This window comes from Balaenoptera ricei, chromosome 9, assembly GCF_028023285.1.
Source record: "Balaenoptera ricei isolate mBalRic1 chromosome 9, mBalRic1.hap2, whole genome shotgun sequence".
NCBI classification, from domain to species: domain Eukaryota; kingdom Metazoa; phylum Chordata; class Mammalia; order Artiodactyla; family Balaenopteridae; genus Balaenoptera; species Balaenoptera ricei.
The window spans coordinates 11,799,074-11,815,572 of record NC_082647.1 but is presented as its reverse complement, the minus strand read 5'-3'; the positions used below and the strand labels follow the sequence as shown (position 1 = coordinate 11,815,572).

General features: G+C 37.7%; 1 protein-coding gene across 1 annotated transcript in view; it reads right to left on the bottom strand.

Moving 5' to 3' along the window:
* The window catches only part of LOC132371714 (TRPM8 channel-associated factor 1), a 43,072-nt gene extending 29,290 nt beyond the window's left edge, over nucleotides 1-13,782 (bottom strand). The window contains exon 1 of the mRNA XM_059933159.1: nucleotides 13,651-13,782. The gene's annotated coding sequence lies outside the window, so the exon portion shown is untranslated. The remainder of the gene's footprint in view (nucleotides 1-13,650) is intronic.
* Between the last annotated feature and the right edge of the window lie 2,717 nt (nucleotides 13,783-16,499).

Genomic DNA, 16,499 nt, shown 5'->3' with positions numbered 1-16,499 from the left:
ACTGGTTCTATCCTCTCCTTCCCTGTTTCAGACTCCACCTCACTAGCTCAATTATAAATCTTGTATCCTTTCTTATTTCTACTTCTCCTAGAGGTTCTGTTTTACTTTCCAGTTTCTGCCCTGAGTAATAGAGACTGCCATGAAATCCTGAAAGCACTGAAATAACTTGAGATATTAAGTTCTGTAGATACTCAGCAACATAGGAATGAATGAAGAAGTTATTAACAGTCCATACTACAAAATGTTACGCAGTTTTTACAAAGATAAGCTCAAGTCAAACCTTGAGAAATGCTCTCAACATATATTTTCAGTGAAAAATTAATGATCCTACTTTTGTGTGTTTCTGTTTATCTAACAGGAAAAATAAGGATATATTTGGCCACCTCAGGAAGTGGGAAGGGTTGACCAGTAATTTTTTCTTTAGATATTTTGTATTTTTAAAATGTTACAAAAATTATTTTGAAATAAAAAATAAGACTATTCAGTAATACCACTCTTAAGTATATACCCAACAGAAATGCATACACACATCACCAAAAGACATGTACTAGAATGTTCAAAGCAGCACTATCCTTAATAGTCTGGAAGCTACCCAAAAGCTACCCTCACTGCTTTCTCCTCCCTAGTGCCACCCCGGCACTACCTTCTTTAAACTACTTTTTATTTTTTGGCCGCGCTGAGGCATGTGGGATCTTATTCCCCCACCAGGGATGGAAGCTGTGCCCCCTGCATTGGAAGCACAGAGTCTTAAACACTGGACCGCCAGGGAAATCCCCTACTTTCTATTGTAAGAGTCTTAAATGTTACTTTCAGACCCACAAATATTGAGAATTTATTATCAAAAGGTCTGCTTTAACAGACATTCTAAAGGATATATCTCAAGAAGAAATAAAATAATCTTAGATAAATAATCTGAGACGTAAGACAAAATGGTGAGAGACTTCCAATTCTGTCATTGAGAAAATACCTTGTTTAGAACAACGCTTCCACTAAAAACAGCAATAAAAGTTGGATAAAATGTAGGAAACAAGGGAAGACTTTGAAGAGCAAACAATATGAGCAGGATGAGAGAAGAGAAGCTACAATCCTGAGGGAAGGAAAACACAGGACATGAACTGCACATTCACTGTGGCTTCTTCTTTTGGGGCATTTTCCAGTTCACAATGCAGGATAACTGAGGCCAAGCAGGAAGTGTCAGCCTTACTGGTTCAAGATTACCAAACCAGTTAAAACTCAAAGGGGTGAAATTTCAGACAAGAAGAAACCTCAGAGAAGTGAATCTAAAAATCTATGTACAAATCCCCCTTAAGTCACTGGCTGACTCCTAAGCTATGCATGCACAGGGAGAGACCCAAAAAACTTGCAGAAAATAACGGCTAAAATGCCAATCAATTGAGCAGTCATTTCAGTAGCTGTACTACTATGGAAATATGGAGGTCAAGTCCCACCAAAGTAACTGATTTTTATCAACACTATCTGCTTTCATTTGAGACATGAGAAAAACCATGGCATATGAATAAGAGTAATGCCTGAGAAGTAAGGTCTATGCTCTTGGATAAAGGAAAAACCTGAAAAGGACCAATTCTAGGAAAGCTTAAAGCTAATCTCTGATAGTATTAAAGTAATCTGCTGGTACTTTATCTGTCCCCCACCCCAGAAAAATCCTCTTTGATAAACAATAACATCAACCAGAACTTTCTGATTTTTCATTCATGATGTCCTGCATCCAATCAAAAATTTAGAAGGAGGCTAAAAATAAGGATGAATTATCAAGAACTCAAGAGAAACAACAAAAGATAGAAACAGACAAGTGGTTCAGACATTTGAGTTCTTAGACAGGGACTGATTTTAAAATAACTGTGATTAATGTGTTCAAAAATAAGAGAAATAGGCTGGAGAATTCCAGTATAGAATTAAAACATAAATGGAAATTTTAGAAATAAAACATAATCATTGAAATCAAGAATTCAATAGTTGGTTGTAATACCATATTAGACACAAATGACCAAAGAATGATGAACTGCAACAAGAATCAGTAGAAAGTATCTAAAAATAACACACAGAGGAAAGAAAGGATGCATAAGGAGATGAAAGGATACAGTAAAACTATAATAAGAATTATGAGACATAGTAAAAAGTCTTGACATATGTGTAATTAGACTCCCAGAAGAAGAGGAGAGAGAGTGAAACAGAAGCAATATGCTAATAATTAATGACTGAAAATTCTCAAGAGATGAAAAACATCAAAACTCAAATTTAAAGAAACCCCTCCTCATTCCCTAAGCAGAATAAATACAAAGAGAACTACACCTAGGCACATTATAGTCAAATGCTAAGAAACAAATTCAGAGAGGAAATCTGAAAGTCAGCGAGAAATAAAGGATACTTTCCATTTAGAGGAACAATAATACATCTGGCTTTTCAAAAGAAAATGATAGAAACCAGAACACAGTGGTATTGGTTAAAAAAAAAAAAAAAAAAGAAGACAATCTGCCAACCTAAAACTCTATGCACAACAAAAATATCCCTCAAAAAATGAAGGCAAAATAAAGACAATTTTAGATAAACAAAAGCTGAGAGAATTTGCTAGCATTATAGTATAAAAAGCAGTACTTCAAAATTAAGAAAAATGATCCCAGATGGGAGTACATAACTATAGGAAGGAATTGAGAATACTGGAAAGAGTAAAGAGCTGGGCAAATATCAATATTGATATTTAAATAAACAAATACATCTTGTGGGATATAAAAGCATAATAAATATACAATAACAATAGCACAGCTGCAAGTGGGGGTTAATGAAGATAAACGGTTTTAAATTTATTGCATTGTTTGAACCTTACCCATACCCTGACACCAAAGTCAGACAAGGAGACTATAAGAAAGGAAATTACAGACCAACATCCCTGATGAATATAGATGCAAAAATCCTCAACAAAATATTACCAAAGTGAATTCAACAGTACATTAAAAGAATCATACACCATGATCAGGTGGGATTTATTCCAGGGATGCAAGGAGGGTTCAACATCTGCAAATCAATAAATGTGCTACCACATTAACAAAATGAAGGATAAAATCATCTCAGCAGATGCAGAAAAAGCAATTGACAAAATACAACTCCCTTCCATGACAAAAAATTGTCAACAAATTGGATATAGAAGGAATGTACCTCAACATAATAAAGGCCACATATGGCAAGCCTACAGTTAACATCACACTCAAGAGTGAAGGTTGAAAGCTTCTCCTCTGGGATCAGGGACAAGATAAGGGGTCCCCCTTTCACTTTTTTTCAACAGAGTATTGGAAGTTCTAGCCAGAGCAATGAGGCAAGAAAAAAAAATGCCATCCAAAATGGAAAGAAAGAAGTTAAATTGTCTTTGTTTGCAGATATCTCTGTTTGCAGATGACTAACTTCTTTTCTTAAGCTTTTCTATGTATAAATTTGCAGAGACAATTCAACATTATTACTTCTTCCAATCCATGAACAGAATATCTTTTAATTTGTGTCTTCAGTTACTTTCATCAATGTTTTATAGTTTTCAGTGTATAGGTCTTTTACCTTCTTGGTTAAATTGGTTCCTAAGTATTTATTGTTTTTGATGCTATTGTAAATGGGATTCTTTTTTTAAATTTCCCTTTCAGGAAATTGCCAAACTGCTGTTAGTGTATAGAAACACAACTGATTTTTGTAAGTTGACTTTATATCTTGTAACCATACATTCAACTGATCTCTGACAAATGTGCAAAGCACACACAATGGGGAAAGGATAGTGCCTTCAATAAATGGTGTTGGAATAACTGGATATCCACATGCAGAAAAACGAAATTGAATTCTTCCCTCATACCATATACAAAAAGCAACTCAAAATGCATTAAATACTTAAACATAAGATCTGAAACTGTAGAGCTACTAGAAGAAAACATTGGAAAAAAGCTTAACATTGGGCTGGGAAATAAATTTTTGGATATGACCCCCAAAACACAGGCAATAAAAGCAAAAATAAACAAGTGGGGCTATATCAAACTAAAGTGTCTGCACAGGGAAGGAAACAACAGAGTAAAGGGACAACCCACAGAATGGGAGAAAATATTTACAAACCATATGTCCAATAAGGAGTTAATAATATCCAAAATATATGAGGAACTCAAACAACTCAATAGCAAGAAAACAAATAATCCAATTAAAAATAAGCAAAGGACCTGAATAGACATTTTGCAAAAGAAGATATTCAAATGGCCAACAGGTATATGGGAAAGTACTCAAATCCACTAATCATCATGGAGATGCAAATCTAAACCACAAGATATCACTTCACACCTGTTAGAAGGGCTAATATCAAAAAGAGAAAAAATAACAAGTGTTGGTGAGGATGTGGAGAAAAGGAAACCCTTGCACATTGTTGATGTGAATGTAATTGGTACAGTCACTATAGAAAACAGTATAGAGATTCATCAAAAAATTAAAATTAGAACTACCATATTATCTAACAATCCTAGTTCTGGGTATATATTCAAAGGACATGAAATCAGTAACTGGAAATAATATCTGCACTGCCATGTTCATGGCAGCATTATTCACAGTAGCCAAGATATGGAAACAACCTAAGTGACTAACAAATGGATTAATGAATAAATAAATTGTGGCATATATACACAATGGAATTTAGCCATTAAAAAGAAGGAAATCCTGCCATTTGTGACAATATGGATGAACCTTGAGGCATTATGCTAAGTTTTGAAATAATTCAGAAAGAGAAAGACAAATATTGTACAACTTCACTTATATGTGGAATCTAAAAAAGTTGAACTTATAGAAGCAGAGAGTAGCATGGTCGTTACTAGGAGTTGGCGAGAGGCTGGAAATGGGGAAATATTGAGCAAAGGTTGCAAAGTTTCAGATATGCAGGCTGAATAAGTTCTGGAGCACTAATGTATAGCACAATGACTGTAGTTAACAATATTGTATTATATACTTCAAATTTGCAAAGATAGTATATCTCAATTGTTCTCACCAAAAAACGGTAAACTATGCAAGGTGATCAATATGTTAATTAGCTTGATTGTGGTAATCATTTCACAATGTATACATATATCTAAACATCACATTGTACACCTTAGATATATGCAAGTTTTATTTCTCAATTATACTTCAATGAGTTAAGTGTGCTATCTACTAGAATTACTGCTAAGACATTTGACCTAAAACATTAGAACATGTAACTTCCAAATAAGAGAAGGAGTAAAATGGGGAATAAAAGAGAAAAAAGAAAGAGTGGTTAGGAATGAAAGAGACAGATAAAGCAGAAAAAATTAAAAGCAAATATAAGATGGTAAAAATAAATCCAATTGTATTACTAATCACAGTAAATATAACTGGATTAAATTATTCATTGATAAGTTATAAATTGTCTAACAAAAATTTTAAAAACCTAGGATTTAAAAAAATACACATATGTTTACGACATATATGCTTTTTTATGTATTGGTATCTCATTGTGGTTTTTATTTCTTTATTTTTTAAATTTTTATTTTACATTGGACTATAGTTGATTTACAGTGTTGTGTTAGTTTCAGGTGTACAGCTAAGTGATTCAGTTATACATATATATATACCTATGCTTTTTCAAATTCTTCTCCCATTTAGGTTATTACAGAATATTGAGCAGAGTTCCCTGTGCTATACAGTAGGTCCTTGTTGCTTATCTATTTAAAAAACAGTAGTGTGTATATGTCAATCCCAAACTCCCAATCTATCCCTCCCCACAACCTTTCCCCATAAATTTGTTTCCTGTGAATCTGTTCTGTTTTGTAAATATTTTCATTTGTATCTTTTTTTTTTAGATTCCACATATAAGCAATATCACAAGATATTTGTCTTTCTGTCTGACTTACTTCACTTAGTATGATAATCTCCATGTCCATCCATGTTGCTGCAAATGGCATTATTTCATTCTTTTTAATGGCTGAGTAATATTCAATTGTATATGTGTACTACATCTTCTCCATCCATTCGTCTGTCGATGGACACTTAGGTTGCTTCCATGTCTTGGCTATTGTGAACAGTGCTGCAATGAGCACTGGGGTGCATGTATCCTTTCAAACCATGGTTTTCTCCGGACATATGCAAAGGAGTGAGATTACTGGATCATATGGTACTGTATTTTTAGTTTTTTTTTTTTTTAACTTTTTGGGTTTATATATTTATTTATTTATTTATTTATTTATTTATGGCCATGTTGAGTCTTCGTTTCTGCACGAGGGCTTTCTCTAGTTGTGGCAAGCGGGGGCCACTCTTCATCGCGGTGCGCGGGCCTCTCATTATCACGGCCTCTCTTGTTGCAGAGCACAGGCTCCACACCCGCAGGCTCAGTAATTGTGGCTCACGGGCCTAGCTGCTCCGTGGCGTGTGGGATCTTCCCAGACCAGGGCTCGAACCCGTGTCCCCTGCATTGGCAGGCAGATTCTCAACCACTGCGCCACCAGGGAAGCCCTATTTTTAGTTTTTTAAGGAATTTCCATACTGTTCTCCATAGTGCCTATACCAATTTACATTCCCACCAACAGCGTAGAAGGGTTCTCTTTTCTCCACACCCTCTCCAGCATTTATTGTTTCTAGACTTTTTGATGATGGCCATTCTGACTGGTGTGAGGTGATATCTCATTGTAGTTTTGATTTGCATTTCTCTAATAATCAGTGATGTTGAGCATCTTCACGTGCCTGTTGGCCATCTGTATGTCTTGTTTGGAGAAATGTCTATTTAGGTCTTCTGCCCATTTTTTGATTGGGTTGTTTGTTTTTTGGTATTAAGCTGTGTGAGCTGTCTGTAAATTTTGGAGATTAATCTCTTTTCGGTAGCATCGTTTGCAAATATCTTCTCCCATTCTGTGGATTGTCTTTTCATTTTGTTTATGGTTTCTTTTGCTGTGTAAAAGCTTTTGAGTTTTATTAGGTCCCATTTGCTTACTTTTGTTTTTATTTCCATTACTCTAGGAAACAGATCGAAAAAGATCTGTGATTTATGTCAGAGAGTGTTCTGCCTACATTTTCCACTACGAGTTTTATAGTATCTGCTCTTAAATTTAGGTCTTTAATCCATTTTGAGTTTATTTTTGTGTATGGTCTTAGATAATTTTCTAATTTCATTCTTTCACATGTAGCTGTCCAGTTTTCCCGGCACCATTTATTGAAGGGACTGTCTTTTCTCCATTGTATAGTCTTCCTTCCTTTGTCATAGATTAATTGACCATAGATGCATGGGTTTATTTCTGGGCTTTCTATCCTGTTCCATTGATCTATATTTCTGTTTTTGTGAAGTACCACACTGTTTTGATGACTGTAGCTTTGTATTGTAGCCTGAAGTCAGGGAGCCTGATTCTTCCAGCTCTGTTTTTCTTTCTTAAGATTGCTTTGGCTATTCAGGGTCTTTTCTGTTTCCATTCAAATTAAAAATTTTTTGTTCTAGTTCTGTGAAAAATGCCATTGGTAATTTGATAGGGATTGCATTGAATCTGTAGATTGCCTTGGGTAATATAGTCATTTTGACAATATTGATTCTTCCAATCCAAGAACATGGTATATCTTTTCATCTGTTTGTGTTAGCTTCAATTTCTTTCATCAGGGTCTTATAGTTTTTAGAGTACAGGTCTCTTGCCTCCTTAGGTAGGTTTATCCCTAGGTATTTTATTCTTTTTGATGAGATGGTAAATGGGATTGTTTCTTCAATTTCTCTTTCTGGTCTTTCATTGTTAGTGTATAGAAATGGAACAGATTTCTGTATATTAATTTTGTATCCTGCTACTTTACCAAATTCATTGATGAGCTCTAGTAGTTTTCTGGTAACTTCTTTAGGATTTTCTAGGTATAGTATCATGTCATCTGCAAACAGTGACAGTTTTACTTCTTCTTTTCCAATTTGGATTCCTTTTATTTCTTTTTCTTCTCTGATTGCTGTGGCTAGGACTTCCAAAACTATGTTGAGTAAAAGTGGTGAGGGTGGACATCCTTGCCTGGTTTCTGATCTTAGAGGAAATGCTTTCAGCTTTTCATCGCTGAGTATGATGTTGGCTGTAGGTTTGTCATATATGGGCTTTATTATGTTGAGGTATGTTCCCTCTATGCCCACTTTCTGGAGAGTTTTCATCATAAATTGGTGTTGAATTTTGTCAAAAGCTTTTGGCAAATTCTATCAAACATTTAAAGAAGAGTTAACACCTATCCTTCTGAAACTCTTCCAAAAAATTACAGAGGAAGGAACACTCCTAAACTCATTCTATGAGGCCACCATTACCCTGATACCAAAACCAGACAAAGGTGCCACAAAAAAAAATTACAGGCCAATATCACTGATGAACATAGATGTAAAAATCCTCAACAAAATACTAGCAGATCAAATCCAAGAATACATTAAAAGGATAATACACCATGATCAAGTGGGATTTATCCCAGGGATGCAATGATTTTTCAATATCCACAAATCAATCAGTGTGATACACCACATTTACAAATTGAAGAATAAAAACCATATGATCATCTCAATAGATGCAGAAAAGCTTTTGACAAAATTCGACATATATATTTAAAACATAGATTTAGAAAGATTTAAAGTGAAAGGATGAAAGAATGATAAATGAGGTAAACACCAATCAAGAAACTCTTGATTTGATGATATATGAACAAATTAAGAATTCAAAACAAAAGCATTAATATTTTATTTTATTTTAGCCATAATATTTTATATCCCTACATTACAATAAAATTTTCAATTTATTCCAATTCCCTAATAACATTGCCTCAAAATATATAAAGTAAAAATTAACAGATCTACAATGAGAAATTTTAAAATTCACCATCATAGTGAGAGATTTTAATGTATCTATTTTTGTACTGATAATTTAAGCTGATAAAATTGGTGAAGATATGGCAGCTCTGGATTGCATAATTCACACACTTGTTTTAAAGGTATATACAGGACATTATATAATTAGAGACTACACATTATTTTCAAGCACACAAATAAAACTGACAATGTGCTAGGATATAAAGCTAGATTCAATAATCCAAAGGAATTGGTATCATAATTCTCTGAATTAATTATAAATTAGCTAGGCAACATTTATTAGAAGATAATAAAATATTCTTTATGGAGTGACTGGAAATTAAAATACATATTTCTTAAAATTTCATGGCTCAAACAAGAAACCATAATAGAAATGATAAATATTTAAAGTATGACAGCAAAATATTCATATCAAATCTTGTGAGATAAAGCTAAAGAGCAGTGACACAAATTTATAGGCTGAAGAGTTTATGTAAGAATGATAGCTCAAAATTAATGAGTTAAGCATATACCTTAAGAGCTTAGAAGAGAAATAACAGAAAAATTCTAAGAAAGCAGAAAGAAGTAATAAAATAAATAATAATGAAGAAAACAAACAGTTGTGTGTGTGTGTGTGTGTGTGTGTGTGTGTGTGTGTGTGTGAAAGAGCTAACAAAGTAGTCCAAGTTCTGGCAAAATTAATCAAACCAAAAAGAGAAAGAAAATATACACACATTAGTAATGAAAAGGGGGCTATAATAATAGAAAATATTTAAACAGATAATGAGAGAATATTGTGAACAAGTTTGTTCCATTAATTTTGGTTAAATATCTTGGAAAATGCAATTTATGAAAACTGATTCCATAAGAAAACCTAAATAGTCCTATAATCTTTAAAGTAATTGGACCAACAAGTTTAATATCCTCTGACAAACTAAACTCTAAACCCTGAGTGTTTTGCTGGTGATTTGAAGTAATATTTGACCAGATAATTCCAATCTTGCACAAATTCTTCCAGAGAATAGCAACAGTGAGAATACTACTCATCTTATTTTATGAAATGATATTAATGACAGATAAAGTTAGTACCATAAAGAATATTTACAGGCCAATCTTAATTCACATATATAGATACAAATATTTAATGCTTATCCTTATATCTATATCTAAAAGTTATTAGATATTTATCATAGAGAATTTATTCCAGGAATGTAAAGTTGATTTAATATTACTTTGAATAAAACAAACTTCACCACATTAACATACTTAAAGAAAAAAATCATATGAGAAAATCAATAGCTATAGGAAAAGCATTCAATGAAACATTTACTCATAATAAAAGTGCTTACCAAAAGAAGAACTGAAATTTCTTATCATGGGACAAAGCATTTACAAAATAACCATCATGAATGCAATATTTAAAGTTGATATAGTGCAATCTTTTTCTCTATTATCTTAAGAATAAAATAAGACAGCCCTCCCTACTTTTATTTAACATTATGCTGGGGTTCCTAGCCAATGCAGTAAGACAGGAAAAAGAAATTAAAAGTATAAGGATTAGAAAGGAAGAAACAAAACTGTCATTATTTTCAGATGATATAACTGCCTTTTTAGCAAATCTGACTCTATAGGTAATTTAGAATTATTAATGGAGGTTATCAAGTTTGATATATAATCAATATATAAAAGGCAATTGGATTTCTATACACCAGCAACAAACAATAAGCTACAAAATGTAATTTTTATAAAAGAAAACATTTACAATAGCAATAAGAATATAATGTACTTAGAAATAAAGTCAACAGAAACGAGCAAAAGGAAAACAATGAAAGATATTATAAAACATTACAAAACATTAAAAAATATTAATGGTAAGCTAAATAAATGGCATTATATACCAAGTTATTAGATGGAAAAATTCGCCTTGAAGAGAACATTTCTCCCAAAATTGAAACATAGAATTAATTCAGTATCAATAAAAATTCCAGCAAATTTGTTTCTTTGCTTGTTTGTTTCCTGTTTTGAAGAACTTGACAAGTTTATTTAAATATTTATATGGAAGATCAAAGGTCCAAGAATTGCTAAAAAAAACTCTTGAATTAGAATGAAGCGGTGGGAGAATCTTTCCTACCAGATTTAAAGACTTATTATAAAACTATAGTAGTTAAAAACAATTTTGTATTGATGTAGAGTTAGACAAATAGATAATCAGAGAGAGTAGGGAGCTTAAAACAAATTCATGCATATATGAAAAACTTGATTCATGCAGATCACTGGTGCTGGGACAGTTGATTATTCATATGGAGTAAACAGTATAACAGAAACTTCCAGGTGGATTAAGACATTGCCAAGTACAAAACTTTAAAAACTTTTAGAGGAAAGTATAGTAAAATTGAAATTAAAATTCAAAACTTAATTCATTGGCAGAGATAGGCAGACATAAGGAGAAAGAAAAGCTAAGCACCAAACTGAAAGCAGATATTTGCAGCATATATGGTTAACTAGGGATTGATTAGCATCCAGATTATGTAAAGAAAGCATTCCAATAGACAATAAGAAAAATACAAACAACCCAATATGAAAATGAATGAGAGGAAGCAGAATTTCTCAGAGAGAAAGGAAAATAGCTCATCATTATATGAAAATATGGTCAGTTTCATTAGTTACCAGAGAAATGTTAATCAAAATCAAAACTGAATGCTATTTCATGCCTGCTAGACTGGCTAAAAATGAAGTTTGATAATACCAAATTGTGACAGGTATATGTAAAAACAGGAACTCCCATCTGTTGCTGGAGAGAGTGCAAACTGGCTCAACACTTTGGAAACAGTTTAGCAATAACCTAAGAAAGTTGAACATACACAAATCTTAAAACCCAGTATTCTACACCTAGGTGTACACTCCAAGGAACCAGAGTGAATGGGTGCATGTGAACCAGAGGGCATGTACAAGATAGTTAGAGGACATTATTTGTTAATATCCCCGGTAGTAGGCAGCCTTTAAAATGGCCCCCAATAATCGCTGCCTCCAGATATTCATGGTCTTGTTTAACCCCCTCCCTTTGAGTGTGGACTGAACTAGTGACTCACTTCTAATGAACAGAAGACGGCAAAAATGATGGGATGTCACTTTTGAGATTAGGTTACAAAAAGTCTCTGGCTTTTGTCTTTCTCCGTCTCTGGAAGCCTTCACTCTGGTGGAAGCAAGCTGCCATGCTGATCCTATACAGAGGCCCATATGACAAAGAAGTGATGTGTCCAACCAAAGCCAGTGAGACCAAGAGGCCTGCCAACAGTCATGTGAGTGAGCCTTAAAGGGGTTCCCTCCACCCAGCCTTGAAATGACTGTAGCCCTAGCCAATACCTTGCTTAGAGCCTGAGAAAGACACTGAGTCAGACTCCCAGCAAAGCTCCTCCTGGATTCTTGACCCACTGAAACTGTGAGATAATAGGCTTTTTGTTTGTCTGTTTTGTTTTAAAGCTGCTAAGTGTTGGGGTAATTTGTTACACAGCAATAGATAACTAATATAAACCAAACCCCAAAGGAGCAACAACCAACAAATGTAGAATGAATGAATTATAGTAGACTCAAGCCATAAACAGTGAAAATGAAGGACTCATCAACTGGTGTGAACCTCAAAAACTTAAGAATACATATGGTACAATGCCATTAATACGAAAGTAAAAAATAGGGAAAGCAAACACATATATATGTTTTTGGAACATACACACAAATGGTAAAATTATAAAGGAAAGCAAAGGCATGATTAATACAAAAAATCAGGGTAGATGTTATCTCTCAGGGAAGGGAGAAGGATAGGCATGACCTAGGATACAAAGGGGCTTCTAGGGTACTGCTATGTCCTATTTCTTGACCTAGGAGATGGTCAGGCACTCACTTTATTATCGTATATACCTTTCATTAATAAATTTTTAAAAAATCAAAGAAAAAAAGAAAGCAAAGTATTGAAGTGAAGTCAATTCACAAATAAATATTTTGGGGTACAGAAGGATGGATAGATGGATGGATGGTCAGCTAGACATATGCTCTGTCTTTTATGTCTAGTTAGACCTGCACTTCCTCCAAGAAGTTTCCATGATTATCTGATTCGTAAATTTTTTTCTCCTATGCGTAAGGCCTTCTCCCTCCATTTCAGGTTGAGCCAAATCAGGGGCCAGCTCGGGTCTGTTTACCTGGGAACTGTTCAATCCAACCCTGACTGCCTCAGGCCAAAGGCACTGCGGACTGAAGAGTCCGCCCGACTCCCCGCACCCACTCAACCGCACCTTGCCCCTCACCCCCCCACCGCAGACACACTCAGAGCCTGAGGGCGCGTAGAGCACTTGGGGAGGAAAGCACTTGCACCTTGCGGGCTCTGCAGAAGCAAGCCACCCCCAAAGAATTCAAGAGCAAGTCCCTGGGAGATGAAATGACATCGCCTCCACGGTTCCTTTCAGCTGAAATCTCGACGGCTCCCTTCGGAGCACTAAAAAGCACAAGAGAACAGGGGGTCCCGCGCCTCCAGAGCAGCAAGGGTGAGTGACAACGAAGCAAGAAGGGAACAGAGATGGAGCTGCAGGCAGACACCAGACAAGGAGCCGAGAAGTAAACAGCAAGCAAGCCTCGGTGGCACCCACCTGCTGCCTCCCCTTGGGTACCGCAGAGGCCCCACGGCAGCCCTCACGCCTCCCGGGCCCCACACAAACGCACGTCCCGGCCATCCGCATCGCCCACGTCGCCCGTCTCCCCGCCCGGCCACCCGCGCTCCGGACTGTGGCCTGTGTCACCGCCAGGCCTCTCCGGTCCAGAACTCATCGCGGGCCCACACTCACCCTTAGCCCCGCTATTCCCTGCAGCGCGGGTTGGGGGCAGAGAACACCGGCTAGGAGGGGGCGGCGGCGGTTCCCAAAGGGCAGGAGCTCCTCAGGCGAAAAGGGACTGGGCCGCTGACTGAGGACTGGGACGTAGAAAGGACGGGGGTGGGGGGGGCCAAAGAGGGGGGCGGTCCCGGGATCTGATTGGTGGCCGCGGTGGTGGGGGCGGAGCCTGGCCGGTCACCCCAGTCGCAGAGGCCCCGCTTTGTGTCAGTTTTTGCACGAAGATGCAGCCTTAAATTCGGGATGCAGACCCCAGCCCCTGCGCTGGGAGTGCAGCAGGGCAATTTGTCGAAAAAGAAATCCGTCAGACTATGAACAAGTGAGCGGTTGAAAATAATAATATATTTTCATATAGTATAATGCACAATTATTTCCAAGGACGAGTTAAGTCTATGGGTCCTAAACATATTTTTAATTAAAAGAATGAAGTTGCCTTAAAATGGAGGGTATGGTTACGTGCTTATATAAAAAGAAAACAATCTCACGGTGCTTATATAGGGCGAAGGGCTAAGAATGAAGATGTTGGCTATTGATACTTATCTTCATAACCACTGAATTTTTAAAAAATATCACATGTATTGTTTTGTAAACCAAATAAAACAGGAAGGTGTTAAAATTTTTTTCTGACCAACAAATAGGTGACAGATACTGCGCATGAGGGAGAGATAGAAAGGTGTAGCTGTTGAAAGCCTGAACTCTGAAGCCACTGCCACATCTTCTACTTACCAGCTGGGGAGTGCATTCCTTTCCTATGGGTGCCCTAACAAATGACCACGAACTTCGTGCCTTGAAACAACACATTTGCTATCTTGCAGCTCTGTAGGTCAGAAGTCCAGCGAGTGAGCATCTCACTGGGTACATCAGGGTGTAGGCAGGGCTCCCAGTTCCTTCTGGAGGCTCTAGGGTAGAATCGATTTCCTTGCCTTTTCCAGCTTCAAGAGGCTGCCCAAATTCTTTGGCTTGGGCCCCTTGCTCCGTCTTCAAAGCCAACAATCTCATCCCTTGGATCTCTGTTTCTGTCATCACATCCCATTCTCTGCTTCTCCTCTTTCATTTGTTTCTGAGTGAGTTTGACCTGTTCCTTTGTGTCCTGGACCCAGCAGGCATCCCTCAGTTCTAAATCTACTGCCCTTTTTATGCTCATTTCCTTCGGTCTTTCTGTTCATCTTCTCCCTTTTACGTTGTTCATCTTTGTCCCCCAGATAATTTAGTTTTTTACGGGTAGGAAGTGTTGTGGGTAGAACATCTTATCACCAGAACACTTGCGTTGTTCTACTGCTGCTGAAAAGTCTGCTGCTTCTCAGAGTTGTTGACATACATGTGACATGTGTGAGAAGGACGTTCTAAACTCCCAGGGGCTGTCAGGTAACTTCCCAGTCTTCGTGGGCTCCTCTCTCCCTCCTTCCCTCTTCAGGCCCTCCCCAAGGCCAGACTTTCCTCCCCATGCCCAGAGCCAGTCTGCAAAGAGCATGTCGGTGACGTCAGAGGAGGAGGGGCGAGGGGCCTGTGGGTGGGGGGAGGCAGCAGGGGGAGGAGAGGAGCTGAGCAAAACTGCCTGGTCCCCACTGGCAGGGAATTTGCTGGCTGAAGTCCACGTAGTCTGCTTGTGTTTGCAGGCTGGAGGAGGTTCACAGGCTGCACTGGCCTTGTCTCCTGCCAGCCCCCAAAACACACACACACACACACACACACACACTCACAGCAAAGCCTAAAGGACTGGGCCAGTGATCTTGGCCTCAGGGATTTTGTACTGAAACCACTGGAGCCTAATTAGACATCTGAATGTCCAGGGCATGCTGCATCTCCACCTGTGCGCACCCTTTCTGCTGCCTGTGTTTCAGTATTCCTTTTTTGATAAAGATGGAGACTGGAGGAGATGCTTTAGCTCTGAAACTCTGTGACCAGTTGCACAGCAAAAACAACCCCAGCTGAAAATGGTGGGCTCTGCTGCTGTGTCTGGGAAGAGAGTGTGGGCAGGCAGGCATGTACTTGCCTTCTGACTGTCAGTTTTTGAGAGGAGGAGGGATATGGCAAGAGAGAAATGCAGCTGTCTTGGCAGAGAGAACGAGAAAGAGAGAAAGCTCAAGGCCAAGGAGCCCAGGTCTTTTAGCAACACTCAGTCTGCAATCCCTCAACACCCATCTGCATCCACCGGGTCCCCCAGGATGCCCCACTCAACTGCACAAACATTGGCTTTTCCCTTCACCTTCAAAGGACTTTGTAGTCAGAAACTACCCCTCTGTGCCTGGGTTGCCGGGTTGCTCACTTCTGGAAACCTCTGAGAAGTGAACCCCGTTGTCTGCCCTCCGATCCCAGGTCAGGCCTGGTAGGGTAGTTCTGAGGGAGATCAGACTTTGCAGGGAAGTGAGGGGACTCATGACATGACGGGGTTTCGAGTAAAGGAGGCATGGGAGAAGGGAGCAGAGGTTGTGCTATGAACACAAAGGTTGACCCTCCCCTGAGTAAGAGGGAATTCTTCCTGCCTTCAAACTGGGATGTGGCCTTTTGTCCTGCCTGCAAACTCCAGCTGAACCATGGGCTCTTCCTGAGTGTTGTGCCTATTGACCTTCAGACTGGAGTTACACCCTCCACTTTCCTGGGCCTGCAGCTTGCAGACTCACCCTGCAGATTTTGAGACTTGCCAGCCTCCATAATTGTGGGAGCCAATTCCTGATAATATCAATAAATCTCTCCCTATCTATCTATCTATCTATCTATCTATCTATTCATCCATCTATCCTGTTGGTTCTGTTTCTCTGGAGAACTCTGACTAATACGGCCCCCACCTTCTCCTGGGTTATTCA